This window comes from Periplaneta americana, chromosome 3, assembly GCF_040183065.1.
Source record: "Periplaneta americana isolate PAMFEO1 chromosome 3, P.americana_PAMFEO1_priV1, whole genome shotgun sequence".
Classification (NCBI taxonomy): Eukaryota; Metazoa; Arthropoda; class Insecta; order Blattodea; family Blattidae; genus Periplaneta; species Periplaneta americana.
Window position 1 is genome coordinate 59,426,849 of NC_091119.1, and position 18,169 is coordinate 59,445,017.

Genomic DNA, 18,169 nt, shown 5'->3' on the forward strand with positions numbered 1-18,169 from the left:
ATTGTCAAATTTTGTATTTATAAAGAGTCATATTTTATTAAGAGGTACTTAAATAATTTCATAGTGAGGTCTATTCCGCAGATGTAACAACCTCTATCTACGTAGATTCGAACTCATGTATTTTCGTCTGACATTCCATAAGTATTCATGTGAAAATAATTGGTGATGGTTAAGATTATGATTATGACGATGGTTATGATTATGATGAAGAGGCGTCGCGAAGATAACTACTGTCGGTATTACCGAAATCTCAGAGCCAGGGCAATTTTACAGAAATACACCACTGTATGCTTAGAACAGTCAGGGTGCGAATTAACGGGGGGGGGGGGATGGGGGAATTTCCCCCAGTTGGAAAGTTATCCCCTTTCCATAAAATCATATTAACAACCCTGCCAGGGATAACTTCTATCCCCCCTCACAAAATTAATCGTTTTAATGCGAGTATACTTTACCGTTAACAATATTGATGTATTATCACCAGCTAGCGGACAACAATTAATGACTTTGGAATTACACATCTTATCTTAAACATGTTCATGGATATAATAATAATAATAATAATAATAATAATAATAATAATAATAATAATAATAATAATAATAATTATCATTATTATTATTATTATTATTATTATTATTATCGTCATCATCATTATTATTATTATCGTCATCATCATTATTATTATTATCATCATCAAGATGCGACCAAGCGTTGAGCCGTATCGAATGAGGATAATAATAATTTTATGTGTGGTATTTTCTATCTAGGATTCTATCCCCCCCCCCTCATCAGAAATCGATGTATCATGTATTTAGCTGCATTAAGTAAAATTTGTAGGAACTTTTCTTTTTCTCTTCCTAGAGCTCGTGTAGGTCTTTCTTTTAATAGAAAATCGTCATTTAGTAATAAAACCGTATTGAATACATATCTAAAATCGTAGTGTTTGAAGTGAAAATAAAATGTAATTAACACCGATGTGGCCGCTAAAGGTAATGTTTATTTGAACACTTTTTACCTGAAACTGTCATTAATATGTTTCGTTTATTATTGTGCTGTATATTATTATTACTAACTATTATTATAATCACAAGCATCCTTGAATGAAAATAAAGTATAATTGTATGAATAGCTTTGTAAATAACTTACGTCTGAAGAAAACACACTTTCGTTTAATGAAAACAATTATTTTCAGGATGTCTGATTAACAAATAAGAATATGATGTACAATTTATATTGTTACTTATCTTTATCATTATTCAAATTGCCTCTTCAGGTACGGTCGCTTAGCAATCTATTACGTCAATGGATACTTTCTGAAATCTGTTGTTGGCATTGAAATGCAATATGGCTTTACGAAGTGTTATATCTTTCTTGATAAGATCTTTGGATTCTCGACTACTTTGCACAGCAGAGGAACAGGCGTTTTGCGTGTAAAGATTTCATTTGTAAGATAAATTTGTTAAGGTAAGTTTATTAATGTAATGTAATTAAATATAGTATATACATTCATCTTGCAATAAACGTAATATGTAATGCTAAACTATATTACAAACGATATTGGATGTGATAGTCTAATTCAGAGAAGAATAGAATTTCATTTGGGGGCGTAAGCAATAATTTTCCAGTTACTGTGTCTTTGCTACATATTAACGTTTTGGCTATCGTAATTTTTCTTGTTCATTTTATATTAAAAAACCCATATCCAAAATTGTACTGATTTGGACGTATGCCAAGTCTTTGTAGCCATTCATCGTTGCAGTACAGTATAATTCATGCTTACTGATAAAATATGAAAATTTGTTTGATACTTTTTTGAAATTATCCATATAAAGCAAAGTTCAGAGTATTGGAACTTTGGTTTCGTACAAACAATTAGTAAATAAATAAATTTTTCATATTTGTTCCACAACTGGGCGAATTTCCAGTTGAATTACTGCAAGGTATACAGCAGTTTTAATTTTTTTAAGTGCTGTGCCGTAGCAAAATAAATAGGTTATGGTCATGATTAATTACGTAACCGGGTGGTATTACGTTTTCTTGATTCTGTTGTTGCTGTTCATAAACGAGGTATGGCATAGATAATAAAAATAGCAGTTTTGAGTGTAATTTCAATATAGGTTCTAAGAAAAATGTTATTGTGCATTTTGTAGATGGCCGATAAATCAATCCAGAAGATTCCCAAGCCCCAGTTGAAGGGATTGCTGGTTTCGGCCATGAAGTTCCACCTGCCAGTTGCATTGACTCTAAGTGCAGTTTCAACAGTACTCTTCAAGGTCTTATGGGTCGACGCTAGAAAATCCAAATATGCGGAATTTTACAAGTAATTTATAAATTAGCTTCATATTTTTTATAAGTTGTACTCTTCTGTTCTGAAAGTTTAATTGAAATACATGTTTTTACAACGCAACATTCATCTTTTCTTTCAGGAATTATGATGCAGAAAAAGATTTTGAAAGGATGAAGAAAGCTGGTGTATTCAACAGTTGTTAGTTTGAAGAATCAGTGTTCAGTTGTGTTTAGATATTTTGTAGGCATCTTCACTAAAATTTGATGCATCTTAAATGTGAAGAGAAATGCTACCAATGTGAACAGTGGTGTTAATATACTTTTTCTGTATGATTCAATTGTGTTAACATTTGTGTTATTAGAATTGAAACAAAGTGAAATATTTTCAGTCTTAAATTTGTTTCTTTGCAGATTTATGTGGCTTGATTATTACACATATGTAGGCTGAAACAGTACATCAATAAATACGCCATTGTTCATAAAATTGTTTAATGATATTTGAAAACAATTATTTTAGTGAATTCGATGAACGTAGTTTAATTGGAAGTGCAGTAAATAAATTAAAATTATATTGCTGGAAATGAAAATTCATATTCTGATTACGAAATGAATGTTTGTGAACGTATTTCAACCCTACGGGCAGTTTCTTTACGCTCGTATAAAAAGCCTTGTGAGGGGGGGGGCAGTGACGTCATAACTCATCACGGCCGAGGAGTTCATATTGCCTATACAGCAGAATTGTATACGATGCCTCAATAAAATATTATTTGTATACGTTACCAATGTTAATAAATGATGTCAATAAAAGAAATAGTGATATGAATAATTGTACCCTGCAAGTCCTGAAGCTCAAAGAATTAAACGTCTTTAAACTATATGACTAAAGTTGAAACATCCTTTGGCATTACAATTTTGGAATAAATATATATTTATATTATGAAGTATTAAGGGCACCTGTGATTGAATTAGTGGCACTGTCGACAATTTGATGTTTCACACAATTAAACAGGAAATAATTATGATTTTGTTGATTTCTTTTTCTCTATTGCCCAATAGAGTAATAGCCGACGTGGTTTCCACCAATAGAAAATCTCCATTTGCTTATTTCAACCTGTCGTGTGGCGGGAATGGTACCCAGAATTCCACTGATTGATTTGCGCATGTCAGTTCCGAGCATTGCAAATGGCGGCTCTTGTTATTGTTCCATGGCGTTTATGACTTCGTCCAAATTATGCCCGCTTTTTCTTCGTTTTTAGGTAAGATGTGATAAGTTGTGAAAGAATTCAATGCAATGGATGTATTTTACATTTATTTAGACTGACGCAAGGTAGGTATTGCCTTTTTTGACGCCGTATATGGTAGTCTGAAATTGGGGTAAGGAAAGATTTTCCATCTTCATGGGATCGGTTTTCGAATCTAGGATGAATAAATTAGATGTGAATTTAATTCCTGTCGTTGTTTAAAACGAACTTTAAGGTGTATAGGGTGCTGTGTGTTATTTTTAAGTGTGTTTAATAATAGCAGTGGCTGTGAAAATAGTGTGTTTAACTTATTTTTGACGGAAGTTTCTGAACATGCTGCAGAAGCGGATTTTCCACTCCCCCATGTCACAAAATGGAGGTCGGATTCCCCTTGAACGCTTGTTCGCAAGCATTAAGCAATCTGAGCATTGCAAACTGTTAATACAGCCAAGTATGTTGTTGTGTTGCCCTTTAAAATGTTTTATTGTGTTTGATATATGGATTACATGCATAAGTGGTATATTGGACATATTGGATGGATGCACAGATCCTTCCTCGGGTATCGTTTTATTCACAACATTGGGGAGGTTAAGGAATTGACTTGGGGTTAATTATAGGTCAGATACAAGGTTTGCATTAAGTTTGATGGATCGTGTGTGTGTTTAAAGTGATTATTATAAGACTATGGATATTAATTACCTATTAAAGTGAATATGTTCGATGGCTGAATAACCGAAAACGTAATGTCAAATTGACACCATAGATTCCATAAATGTTTACAGTAATTACAGAATTACATTTTTGTATTTTCATAGGGGCAAACAACAAAGTAATGAATTATGTGGTCATCATTTGTAATACCCACTATGTTATAGCAAAATATGCCGATATGCGGTTAAAGCGTGCATTAACAATATAAACAATCTTTAGTTAGTGTATTCACTTTGTTGTGATTACTTTCGCAGATTTAAGTGTATCCAGTGATATTTAGAACAAAGAATTCATCTTTTGCGTCTTATTTACAAGGTTTCACTTTTATTCATAATATTAATGAACCTGTTAAGTTTGTGGTCGAGTGTGTAGACTATGGTGTGTAAAGTTAACGGAAAAGGCTAACGAAAAAATACGATATACCTAGGTCATATTTGGTTCTTGGTGAAAATGATAAGATCCAAATATACTACAATAGTGCTCTGACATATAGGCCTATGAGCCGCTAACTTGGTGCTTTCGAAAGTTTTTATATTGAGTGAAATGTGTGTGATGTTCAGCGAAGTTTCTCAATGGATAATTTATGGAAGATTACTGACTTCATATTTGTCTTGATAAACAGATACCTGATCATTCAAATGTAAGGTGAGTTCTCATTCAATTTCATTGGTAAGATTAGAATTCTGTTATGCTGATTAGCTTGCAAACATTTTAAAAGTAAAAAAAAAAGTATCAGTTTTTCCATAGAAGTTGTGTTACAGATGTGTGTTACGTTTAAGACCACGTGTTGTTAAATGGGTAAATATATTAGCCTGCAACTTAAAATTAATTTGTTTTAAGAAGAATGCGTTAAAGCTGTTGGTTTTACATTGTAAAAATGTAGAAAAAAATTCATCCGAGTTGGTATGGCTGTTCCTGTGGGGCTGTTTGATTGCTCGATTATTAATGTTTCCTTTTTACAGTAAGCCCGACATTACCTAATTACCTGATGCCATAAGACGTTTAGAGATTTTTATCTTATACAATTTAGCATAAAGCAATAATATTATATTACGGTATTATTAATGACTAACACAATTTACTTCCAATTATTGTAATTCTCTGATCTGAAATGTATAAATGTTTAAATCACATTAAGGACAGAACTTCTCAGAATACTCTGCTCCCAAGTTCAACATAGAGGTTTTCACTTGGATACTCGAAAGAAGGAATAAAACATTTTTAGTCTGATGTTACGGCAACCTAACCTCAACATTTGTTCAAGCCTATACTTAGTAAATAGCGCCATGATAGGCTAATTTTATACAGAAATAAGCGTATTTTTTGCATGCCAAATTTTTGAAACGTTTGGTTTGTTGTAGGCCTATATCGTTTCGAAATTAGACAAATCCTGTGCACTTATTGTCCTTGTAGAATTTTGTTTTATAACGCTACTGTAAATATCCGGCTCTTACCATTAACATTTGACTTCAACTAATTCGTCGATAGTACAAACAAAAGCTTTTCACAATATCTCAGACTGTGAGAGATGCCAAAATTTTGGGTGCGTGTTTGTACCGTATGAATGAAGATAACATTTTGGAATACATCCTCGTAAACTTAACGACAGAAACTCAAATTAGATAATTTGTACAGGAGACTGTCATCAAGTGCATCTTAGCCCCACACTTTTCAAAACATTGTAATTTAAGAACATATATGTGAAAACTTAACTCCATCTTAAACCATGAATGTTTATTAAAATTTACTAACTCAAAGTAAAAAGTACTGGGGAGTAAGGATGAGAATAACGTAAAGTCAAGCATGTCATTGACTGTAAACATACCTTGATAATGTGCTTAATCAATTTTACTTGTAAGGCCAAACTAACCCCGGTATTGGAATGCACAACATACATACATACATGTTTACATCGGTAAATATACCAAAATTATGATAAACTGTATAGTTGGTCCGTTCCGATTTCACATTAGGTCCTAGTTCGAAACTCGTCTCCTCAGCGTTTTCATGGTCTGTTAACACAAATTTTTTTCCTAGAGTTTGTAATATTGTAGGCCTATATCTGCAATTTGTTACAATGGGACGTAACTATAAAAAGATAACATCCAGTATTAATCTGTTTCCATAATGTTTAGGCTATAATTTTTAATATATTTCGTTATTTATTTGGTGGTTTCGGTTTTGTCACAGTCGTTTTTGCGAACCGTTTATTGACGAGAACCTTAGAAACCCAATCTGTTAATTTACTTGTAGCCTATTTATATTGTCAATGTCATTAACCTTCACAGATGAAATAATAAAATATTTGAAAGTGGTAATCTCTGTTATTATTCATACTGACGTATTATTTTTACCTTTGATATAATTTGAAATACTTCTGATTTATCTCAGCCCTTTCTTCACGGGATTTGAGTCATAATATTCGAATAATCACTATTATATTCATTACTTAGTATCGGGTTTCTATTTTATTCACTAGTAATTAAAAAAATGACAAATTATTCCATCAGACTAGTGCATGTACGCCTACCACTGTTGTTGCTACGCGAAAGTGAAGTACGTGTCCGCGAAAATAGGTTATGTTGGTATACAATGATCTCTGTTTACACAAAAACTCGGTAATCGTTGTGTCCTAGGTTTGCAGGGTCAGACTCAGCTGAGAGCGATGGATTTTAGTGGGCAATAAAATCATTAACATGACTTTCCCAGATAAGTTATGAGGAAAATGAAACTGTGGGTTCCGTAATACTGTAGATTTATAGAACATAAAAGAATCCTGTCCCTGATAGTAGAGGACTCCAGGAAAAATTTGTAGATCGGTTTTTATTTACACACGTTGAATTTCGATTCTGAATAGCCTATCTCTGCAGTTGAAGGTGTTAAGAATACAACTTATATTACATTGAAATATTCTTAAGCCCATTCTCTAATATATACCAGCTTGCTTATTATATATTATATATTTCCATTTCAAACTATGAAACCTACACGACGTTCTCTGTTTATTTCACCTGTTTTTGTCTGGAGTTTTGCGTTGTAATTTAAGATTTCTGTGAAGTCGTTTATTCATTGTACTTAATCTATTTCTTTAGTCTTTAGCTTCCTTCGGTAGGAATTTTGTATTGATTCAAATAATACGTGTTTCAGAGTTTCAGTTATAGAAGCTTTGCAAAATGGACTGTTATCTGAAATGTCTGAAGATAGAATTTTGGTACCTAATACCGGTATGCGTTTCATCCTGCTCCTTTACAAATTGTTCACATTTGGATTTTTACCGACCCGTACATAGGTCTTTTATTGTTACAGAATCTGATTATGCCACCTCTGGAGGAATATTATTTATTTTTGTGGTGGAATTATATACTATATGCTAGGGTAGATCGAAACAATTTTTTTAGAATAGCCTATTTATTTTGAACAGAGATAAAGAGTTGCAAAATGTCGTTCTATTGAAACACACGAAAACATATTCGCGTAGAATAAATTTTCACTGGATCGCAATTGACATGAAGTTGAAACAATTTAAATAAAAATGATAGAATTTTAGGTTTTATTATAGTTAATTTTGACTTAATATTTATTGTTGACTGCACCTCCTAATAGCTTACAAGAGTTCGAGAATTGGTACTGTTACTTTATTTGTAAGAGTTGTGGGATTGGGGGCGATTTTGAGGGAATGACTTAGTGATAAAATTCTCCTGGCCAGCAGTACAGTGTTGAGAGTGCCTTGCAGTGTAGCAGTTTGTTTTGTTCTACTGCCGTTGTGTTTTTGCATTATAAAATAGAAGAAAAGATGGCTAAATTGACTAGGAAGAAATCTGTTAGAAGAATAGGGAAGATTTTATGAACTCTGGAAGATCTCAGCACCTGCAGGGGATTGGAAGCAAAGAACCAGTCGAGATGTGATTTCAAGTAAGATAGCAAAACACGTAGAAGATATTTGGAAAAGTGCTTCAATTCCCCGTATTTTCTCTCCACCGAATAACAATGATGATTAGCAGTTACCACAGAAGAGCAAGAAATGTTTTAAAATTTGATGATAATAGAGGAAGTGAAAGGGCAAAGAAAGAATTGGCATTTGTAGGCTAAGTGTCCAGATTTCACTTTGTGTCATTGTGACAAGAACAGTGAACTTCCTAAAACGGAAAGAACTTTTTTAACAGAGCAAAGAACATATCGATGGTGTTGAACAGCAACCTGATATGTAAAAAAATTCAGTTTTACAGGAAAGCGAAAAAAACATTTTAATATCTCGATAATAAACAAATTTCTGACATAAGGTGATACTTAAATTTCTTCTTGTGAAGTTTGTATCCATGCTTTGACTTAAGATGTGTGTGAAATTTAAAAATTATGGTTTATTCAACAACACTCGCAACTGCAGTGGTTATATTAGCGTCGCCGGTATGTCGGAATTTTGTCCCGCAGGAGTTCTTTTACGTGCCAGTAAATCTACTGATATGAGCCTGTTGCATTTAAACACATTTAAATGCCATCGACCTGGGCCGGGATCGAACCCACAATCTCGAGAGTAGAATGCCAGTGCTATACCAAGTAGGCCTATGCTACTGAGGCCGACAAGATGTTTTGCAGAAGGTTTGGGAAAACTTGTTTGATAGAAATAAAGTGTAATCTCGTTTTTTGTTTTTTTTTTTTTTTTTTTTAATATTGGTTCCTGTTCAACACCATCGATATAGGACAATGGTGATCATCAGAATCGTTGTTACAAAACAAAGAAATTGCAACACTGAAAAGAGTGAAGAAACAAGAGATCTTTGACTGAAACTTTCAACCAACTTTCTACTGTTGGATATATTCTTTAAAGCTGTCAAGAAGACAACTCAAGAGATGATGTACCTCATAAATGAGAATATCCCTCCAGCATTAGCAAAAGTGAAGGACAGAGCTGGTGTCACATCAAGAAAATTTGCAGCCATCGTTACCAAAGTTCTAGAAGACTTTATATAGTGAATCAAAATAAAACATAATAATTGACAGATCTAAGCTAAATAGAAAGTGAGTTGGCTGGAAATCGAAAGTTTTAAGAAGTAAAGAAATTGCAACTATAGTGAAAGCTCATTCCATATAGTTTGATGGGAAGAAAGACCAAACACGTATGATGCTGGAAGTCACAGGGATATGAAATTGGAAGAGTATTATTCTAGAATTGAAGAACCAGGCAAGGAATATCTCGGTCATGCATCTTTGATCGAATCAGCAACAGCCAAAAAATATTGCTAGTGCCATTTTCAGCAAAGTAAAAGGAAGAAACAATATATACCTTTCAGATTTGGTAGCTATTGGTTGTGATGACGCTAATACGAATGTGGGATCTAAAGGAGTCATTCAAGAACTTGAAACCCTCTGAGGGAGACCTTTGCAGTAGTGGGTGTGAGGAAGGGAGGAATGGATCTTATTGGTAGCCAGCACTCCATTGTGATTTCTGGATTGAATTGAACGGAGGGGAGGCACTATAGCCCAGCACTGCGGCCTGTTAAGGTCTATTGCGCTAAATTTCCCATAATCTACACCAGCTGACCACACTAAGGTTCTCTGTGTGCCCAGGTTTCGAGCAGGCAACCCCATGCATCACCAGCTGGTGTTTGGGAAATGCTACGGAATGACAATGAAATGAAGAAATGGTGACAGAATGATATAAATGTCTAATTTGGGGAAAAGTTCCAACTGCGACCTTGTCCGCCACAAGTGTCACTGGATTTTTTCCAGACCTGACTGGGAATCGAACCTGGGCTGCCTGCATGACAGTCTGAAGGTCTGACCATTCAGCACTGCAGAGGGCTGATTTCTGGATTGGTTTAACCTGTAACACAGAATCCATACCTTCATTCTTAACTATTTAAGTTTAATACTAGAATTATTTTTCAAAATTTTCGGAGGTTTCTCACACACGCCTCCTCTCCCAGCCCCCATATCTAAATTTTGATTGGCTAGAGTGAAATATCATGCCATAGTACAAAGTTAATAACTTAATCGCGAGCACCATGGTGCTGTGCTCTTTTAATGACATTTGGTGCTCTCATGATGCGAGTAAAAATATGCTTGCAAGCACGAATATTCCTGAGGTCCTTTTTTTCAATGCAGACTTTGTTGTACATCTGGAACAAATAGTGTTCCTATCCATCTATTATACTACCAAATAGTGTTCCTAGCCATCTATTATAATTTTAGCAATCTAGTAGGCCTTTCCGTACTTCATTATGAATAATCCCTTTCAGTTCAGCGTGAGCTTAGTCAGAAAAATCAAGATCATTCAGGAGAATAATATGGCAGCTCGTGAGGAACTTTAATGGACAGAAGTTCAGTCCTCCTCAGAGCTGAAATATTAACTGTTTTAAAAGGAGAAATTCATAGCCTTTGGGAAGCAGAAGATACAAAATGGTTCCAAATACAACAGAGTGTTTCTCTCAAATGTGTGTTTGGAACGACCTATCTATGCGATAAAACTTTCTCACTTATGAAATACTTCAATAAGAAAGCACGATCATGATTGATGTATTGATTCTTATCTTATTGGACATAGCTGAAATTTTGAATTACATTCAAATTCAAGGATCTCATTACCCTAGTGAGTGTTTTAAATGTGTATAGGCCTACTTTATCTGACATTTAATTTATTTATGCATTTATATATTAAAAATATTCCATTGCCTGTGGGCAGTGCTTACAATCTTAAAAAGATTGAGAACCCCTGTATTAGGTCATGTGGCCCATTATGGTCTCAAAGAAGAATTGTCCCTCTAGCGTTTTTCTTGGGACATCTCAGTGATCTCTTTCCATGAAGGAGATAACAAAGCATAGCTCTTGGGATTCTGTGCAATGACATCCATTGTAAATGGCTCATTCAATTATTGGCCTGGTAATTTTGTATATAGTGGAGAATTGACTTTAGTAATAACTTAATGAAAAAGCTTATACTTTACAACTGATTTCTATTTATAATATAAAAATACTGACAGTTTCTCATTGCATATGCAACACTAGGTACTAAAGGATAATAATGATAATTAACTATTGTTACAGTATAAAATGAACCATAACAATGACAAGTTACAGTCTATGTCAAGTGGAGGGCTGTCATATATTTCTTTAATAAATAAGAATAGTAATTTTACAAAAATTCTAAAATTTCAAGGCCATTGTGCTCCAGCTAAAAATGTTTTTAGAAAATTGAAATTTTTTGTGCTTAAGTACTGGGTTTTAATACAACTTTTTCACTCTATCCAACTTCGAATTAAAAAAAAAATCACACATTTTCGATCCACCCTAATGTACATACCAAATTTCTTTAGAGCAGGTGATAATTTCGAAGCCTCTTTGTTTTATCCGAAATTTCATTGCTGGGTGTTTTGCTTCATTGCTTCATTGTTTTGTTGTCTGCTGCATTGTAACATTATTTTTATTTGTTAGGAACGATATTTAGTCTTTGATGTGTTTAGTTTTGAAATGATAGTTGATGCAATTAAGTTTACTTAGTCAATGTGTGCATGTAACCATTAATGCAGCTGTAATGTTGGGATGGTTTTTAAGATTCATTGCCTGGAGTAATTTATTTGTCAGTGTTCACGTCTCTGGTTAGTGTAATCACGTTTCTGTGTATTGTTTTGAGCCTAAAGCATTCTCTCTTTGATTGAAGTTGAAATTTATTTTCCTTTTGTCATAGCTAAATTGTTCATTGCACTCTATTTTCTTACTGTGGTATAGGCCTAATACTTTTATCAGAATGTAATTACTAACTCGAGCCATTATTAGGACCTACCATATGATAAATATATGCCCATAAGAACTACAAAGTTCTGTTTATTTGCATCTAAATGATGCTCAAATGTGAAATTATATGTATAACTTTCATTGGGTGCTATTCATAGACATTTCGCTAGCCCATGCTACGAGCATGCTAAACTAGCCCTGGCTATCGACTGATTACTTGTACAGGATTCATATCATATCATATCGTTAACACTGGTTTATGAATACGAAAAACGTTAATTCGCTGATCATCCACCAGAAGCCCGCGCTAAGAATTGTCTATGAATATGGTCCATTAAGTTTTGCCATTAGTACAAAATATATATTTTTTATACTATATTACCAGACCTATCTGAACATAAAAATGAACTGCAACAAATTTTGCCATTAGGTTCATACTGGTTTCTGTTGGAAGAATAAACTCCCTCACCCCCCAATTAGTATTGTTTTCATTATGTCTTTTGACCGACTGTCCTTTTAAGTATTTCGGTATGCAGTATTATGAGTATTTACTACTGTATAAACGTTTGTACCTAGCTCTGTTTGTCCGTCTTGTCACATAAAAATGCCATAATGTGCAAGAGGACATTATTTGATTAATTTCTCAAATTCATCCCATTAGTGCTCAGATTTATTTTTGCTTTTAATTTTCTACCTTTTTTCAGATATACTCGTACCTGATCTGTGTCTAGCTCATATAAAGGGGGGGGGGGGATACTAAAAGTTATGTAGGCATTAGAAGATGCTCAAAATTCATAGCAACCTAGTTGCCACTGAGCAATAGAGAGATATCGTTTTTAAGGCAACTTGGAGAATATTTAAAATGTTAATGTGTGTAATTTTTCACAATGTAAACAACGTATAAATAACATAATGATGAAAAAATTTACAAAATCTGAAAAATATTAACATTTTTAAACCTCTTGTCATTAGTGTCATTAGCCTAAGTCTGTGGTTCCCAAACTTTTTTGACTTGCAAAACCTTTCACAAAGATCTGAATTGAGCATACCCCTTATTAATAGGCTATAAATACTCCCTCTGTTCCGTAATAATTGTCTGGTACTCTGAAATGGTATTACAGAAGAGTCAGATGGGATGCGCATGCATGAGGAAAAGCACAGTAGGTCAGTGCGCTAGATTGTGTCTAGAGCAATAATATGATCTTATTGTGACAAGCAACACACATTGCCCAGAAGATTACAAAAAGAGGGTGTTGGGTTTTCAACACACCGGTGTGGCACTGTATGCAAACCGGTGTAGCAAGGCACACTGGAAATCATTAGTAGAGCATAATCCTGCAGTGAGTATGTACGTTTGAACAGCCATGAACACCCTGGGAACACAACTCGCGGTAGTAAGTGACAGGTAGCAAGAACCTTATGGACAGTGAACGGCAGATGGTAGACTAGTTTCTGTTGGAAAACAATATGGCTGGAGTGATGAAGAAAGGTGCCATAACAGGTCCGGCTGAGAAATTTCATGTCAGTACGAGAACAGTGCATCATATATGCCAACAGGAGCAGTATTCTTTGGAAAGTGGATCCATTTATGCTGTAATTGGATCACGGATGAAGGGCAACGTCGGTCCAAAGAAGAAGGATCTTGCCTTACAATGACTTCAGCACCTGCTGCTGGGAAGGCGGCAGAATATTTGTTCATTTGCAACATGCTAAATGGCCCTAAGAATATCCTACACAGATGTCTGAAGGCGGGATGATCAGAGTTCATACGAATGCATTGAGCCATTATTGACTGATCGTAACAAAAAGGAATGTCTAAAATTTGCCTTATCAATGCTGCATCCTACCACAGTTCCTGAAGGCGAGAATCCGAAGCTCAAGACGATGATGGAGACGATTCATATGGATGAAAAATGGTCAGAAGATGTATGTACTGCCCAATGAACCATACCCACAGCGAACATGCAAAAGCAAATATTTATTCCCAAGATCATGTTTCTGACTGCCGTAGCCCGGCCTCGTTGCAGTACTGGTCGTAATCAGTGGTTTGATGGGAAACTAGGCATTTGGCCGTTCGTCAGCAAGGAGCCTGCCAAGAGGAATAGCAGGAATCATTCTGCTTGTTCAATGGTTATCAGACCATTAACTGTCACAAAATATGTTTACTGAAATATGCTCATCAGCAAATTAATCCCAGCAGTAAATGCAAAATGACCTCATGGACCACGCACAGGGAGAATTCAGGTGTCCATTCAGCAGGACAGTGCGCATCCGCATATTGCTCCCAATGACCACACCTGGCTGCAGCAGCCAGTGGAATCACTTTGGATGTCATATGAGTCTGGATATGAATGTTTTAGAGCTGTGGTACTTCCGGGCAATTCAGCCTCTCCAGCATCAGGCAGTTCCACAGACTATTGATGAGTTGATCGCTGCCATTGGAACAGATTTCTCTCAGCTGACACGCACAAGCTCAAAAACGTCTTCCTCACTTTGCAGTACTATCTCATTGAAATAATGTAAGTCAGTGGCAGGAACAACTACAAGATTCCCCATATGCAAAAGGCACATCTGGACCACCTCAATGTCCTGTCATCTCGCATGAAGTGTCCTTGGAACATATACAATGAGGCTAGAGTAGCACTACAGCAGTAGATCTGTCGGTTCAAGGCAAACTGTTGAAATGACAACCTTCCTGGACCAACAAACATTCTCGTTTGTTTTTACTCGTAGGTGAATGTTTTTGTTTGTCTAACTTCTGGTCAATTTGTACTCCTCCTGGAGTAGTAAAGTTATACTCCTAGACCTAGGAGTTTTTTTTTGGGGTGGGGGGCTCATTGATTGGCAAATTTGTAAGTACTAATTCTGGAGTCGTAAAGCTGTATGAGTATTTGTCTTTTTTTTTGGCTCATTGATTAGTCAATTTGTACAGATCCTGGACTAATAAAGTTGTATTTATGTTTCTTGGGCTAATTGATTGGCCATTTCATACTGATCCTGTAGTAATAAAGTTATATTACTCATACCAGGTTTTATTTTGCTCCTATATAAATGTCAATGTGAAATTATGCGAATTGGACAATTAATATGGGACAATAAATAAAAGCGTACCAAACAATTATTATGGGACAGAGGGATTAACAGCCTTAAATTAACTTGAATTTGCTATAGTTATAGTAAATAGGCCTACCTTAAGATTTCGCCCCCAAATGATTCTACAACGCTTAAAATATTGAAACTACTGCAGTTCAAATAACTTAATTGTACATTTATTTTACATTTAAAGCATAAAACCGAAATTAAATAAGATAATACAATTGCCCATTTTCCTATATATAAAGTCACATTATTAATGTTCACACATTTTAATTTAAACTTATGGTGAGAATTAAGCTACTTTATTGATATTTTTAAATGTCACTTAGTGATAGAAGTTCATATGGGTTTAAGTTGCAGGGTAGTTTCAATATTTTAAATTTCTCCCTTAATCTAAAAGTTTTCATTATAGAGTTACCATCTCTTCACTTGAAATTCAATGAGAAGGTTGCTCTTTCTTTCTATGGCACAGAAATTTGAAGTCAGGAACCAAAGAAGTTAAATGAAGTTATATTACTCATACTAGGTTTCATTTTGCTCCTACATAAATGCCAACAATAAATAAAAGCGTACCGAACAATTATTATGGGACAGAGGGAGTAACAGACTTAAATTAACTTGAATTTGATATAGTTACAGTAAATAGGCCTACCTTAAGATTTTGCCCCCAAATGACTCTACAATGCTTAAAATATTGAAACTACAGCAGTTCAAATAATTGTACATTTATTTTACATTTAAAACATTAAAACCGAAATTAATTATGCAAGTTAATACAATTGGCCATTTTCCTATATATAAAGTCAGATTATTAAAATTCACACTTTTAATTTAATCGTATGCTGGGAATTAAGCTACTTTATTGATATTTTTTAAATGTCATGTAGTGGCAGAAGTTCATATGGGTTTAAGTTGCAGGGTAGTTTCAATATATTAAATTTCTCTCTTAATCTAAAAGTTTTCTTATAGAGTTACCACCTCTTCACTTGGAATTCAATGAGAAGGTTACTCTTTCTTTCTATGGCACAGAACTTTGAAGTCAGGAACCAAAGAAGTTAAATGAAGTCTCAGATCACTTCCAGCACAAAGTATATTTCTGGATTTATTGTTTTTATATAGCCATATGAATAAAAATACTCCTGTCACAATTTTGTGGATGAATAATGGTATAAGGCTGTTATGGTTTTATTCGCTAACACTGGTAACTCCTTTTTTAAACTTAATCAAGAAACTAATTAATTACAAAGATTTATAACTTTTTTATTAGAAAATTGATAGAAATGGCGTTAAAGTAGAGGAAGTCCACTGCTGTAGAGTAATAGTGTGTCTCACAGTGAAACGAGTGGGCCTGGGTTCAAACCCTGGTTGGGTTTTTTTTCCAGGGTTTTCCCTCAACCAATTGAAGCAGAATTGCTGGGTAACTTTCGGTGTTGGACCTCAGACTCATTTTGCCATCATTAATTCACATATCATTCATACAATAGCTTGGGTTAAGTTCATGGTGTGGCATGCTGCACTTGCACAAGAGCACTGTCGTTCGGCTACCTAATCATTCACAGAATAGGAGTGGTAAGCACAATAAGCCTCAGGCTGCAGTGCAAGCCTTCAGGTCCTTTTTTCCAGTACAATAGGGGAAAAAAAGATACAGGAGGTTTCAGACTAACAAGAATGTCACCACAAACAACACACTGCTATCTTGGACAGTCCCTGTCACCTGTATAGGGAAATCTATCATTGTACTTTCTTCTCTTTATACACTATTGACCTTTGTCAGATTGATGCACATCACTTGACGTTGAATCACTTGATGAGCTTGACGCAACACTCCTGATTTCTATTCCTGTTCCAAATTTCCACTTTTCAACCACTTATAAATTTTAGATGTGAACTGAAATGATTCTGATGCCAATATGCAACTGATTTGCTAATTAGTAGGCAGTCTGTTGTAAACCACAAAATTTTATATTTGTGATTGATTGTTACATTTAGTTATTATGTTTATAAATTTGTAATGTGATTGGTTGTTCATTTTCTGAGGTGGAGGTTACGGTTCCCAAGAAAAACTTTGAATTTTAGAAATTAATGTAGAAACATTCCTTTTAAAACCCAACTCAAAGTGCAATTCAGCACGTTTTAGGACTGCTGTAAGTGCTGGCAACAGATGTTCATACACCATATCAGGAAACATTTTAATAGATCAGAAAGACATCAAAATAACTAACAGATGGCATATAATTACATGTAAGTATACAAAGATCGTTCAGGAAGTAGGAATACACATATTTTACATAAAATACCTCCCAAACTGCCTCTTAGCTCGGGTCATAAATAAGTTTTCTCTTTATGACAGACTGAGGATTCTACTCCCTTTCACTATTCAATTCCATAATGCCATAGCATAGCAGCATGCGTCTTTGTACCCACCCATCTGTTTCTGCCTTCTGCCGCTTGGCACACATTTCCGTGAACACAAAGTCTTTTCCTCATAACAGATTGAGGAAGCTACTCCCTGTCACTAAACATCTAAACATGCTTCATTTCAAAGAACTGAAAACAATACTTAGGCCTATGTCTAATCCACATGGAGTCATAGTTGCCATAGTTCGATATTCCAGGTAGCCTATAACTTGTAATAATAGCCTCAAAATTTGGCATTAGAGAAAAATTTTGGCAAACCCCTTGCAAAATTTCGTGAATCCCCAGAGGGTTTGGGAAACAATGGCCTAAGCTAAAGGTTGCATAAACTTTGGGTACACATTACTTCACGTTTAGTATGTATAGAAATGCTGTGTGATTTTTACGCAGTTCACATCTGTGGTATTGGTTTCACCTTTCACTATAAGGTGGTCATTTTTGTCATTTTGTTCAATGAAGCAGAATATGAGAAAGACGAAGATGGTCCTGTTCTCAAACTTTCTGTGCCATGAACGTTGAAAAGCTCTGCTTGTCTCCTAAATTGAAGGTACTGCATTTCATTTCTCAATTGGCAGTACAATAACCATCCTTGTACATACAGCATACTCAAACAGCAAACAGGGACCACTATAATTTCTTGATCCGGACTTTGCACCTGAACTGTGCTGTAAACTGAGCATTGGTATCAACTC

General features: G+C 34.8%; 1 protein-coding gene across 5 annotated transcripts in view; it reads left to right on the top strand.

Moving 5' to 3' along the window:
• The first annotated feature begins 3,457 nt into the window (after positions 1 to 3,457).
• Positions 3,458 to 18,169, top strand: part of LOC138696060 (serine-rich adhesin for platelets-like) — a 106,811-nt gene continuing 92,099 nt past the window's right edge. For 2 of the 5 annotated variants that reach the window (XM_069820570.1, XM_069820573.1), the window contains exon 1: positions 3,813 to 4,883. The gene's annotated coding sequence lies outside the window, so the exon portion shown is untranslated. Of the gene's footprint in view, positions 3,614 to 3,812; positions 4,884 to 18,169 lie in introns of those variants that run through there. The other 3 variants (XM_069820572.1, XM_069820569.1, XM_069820574.1) reach the window with 3 other exon arrangements.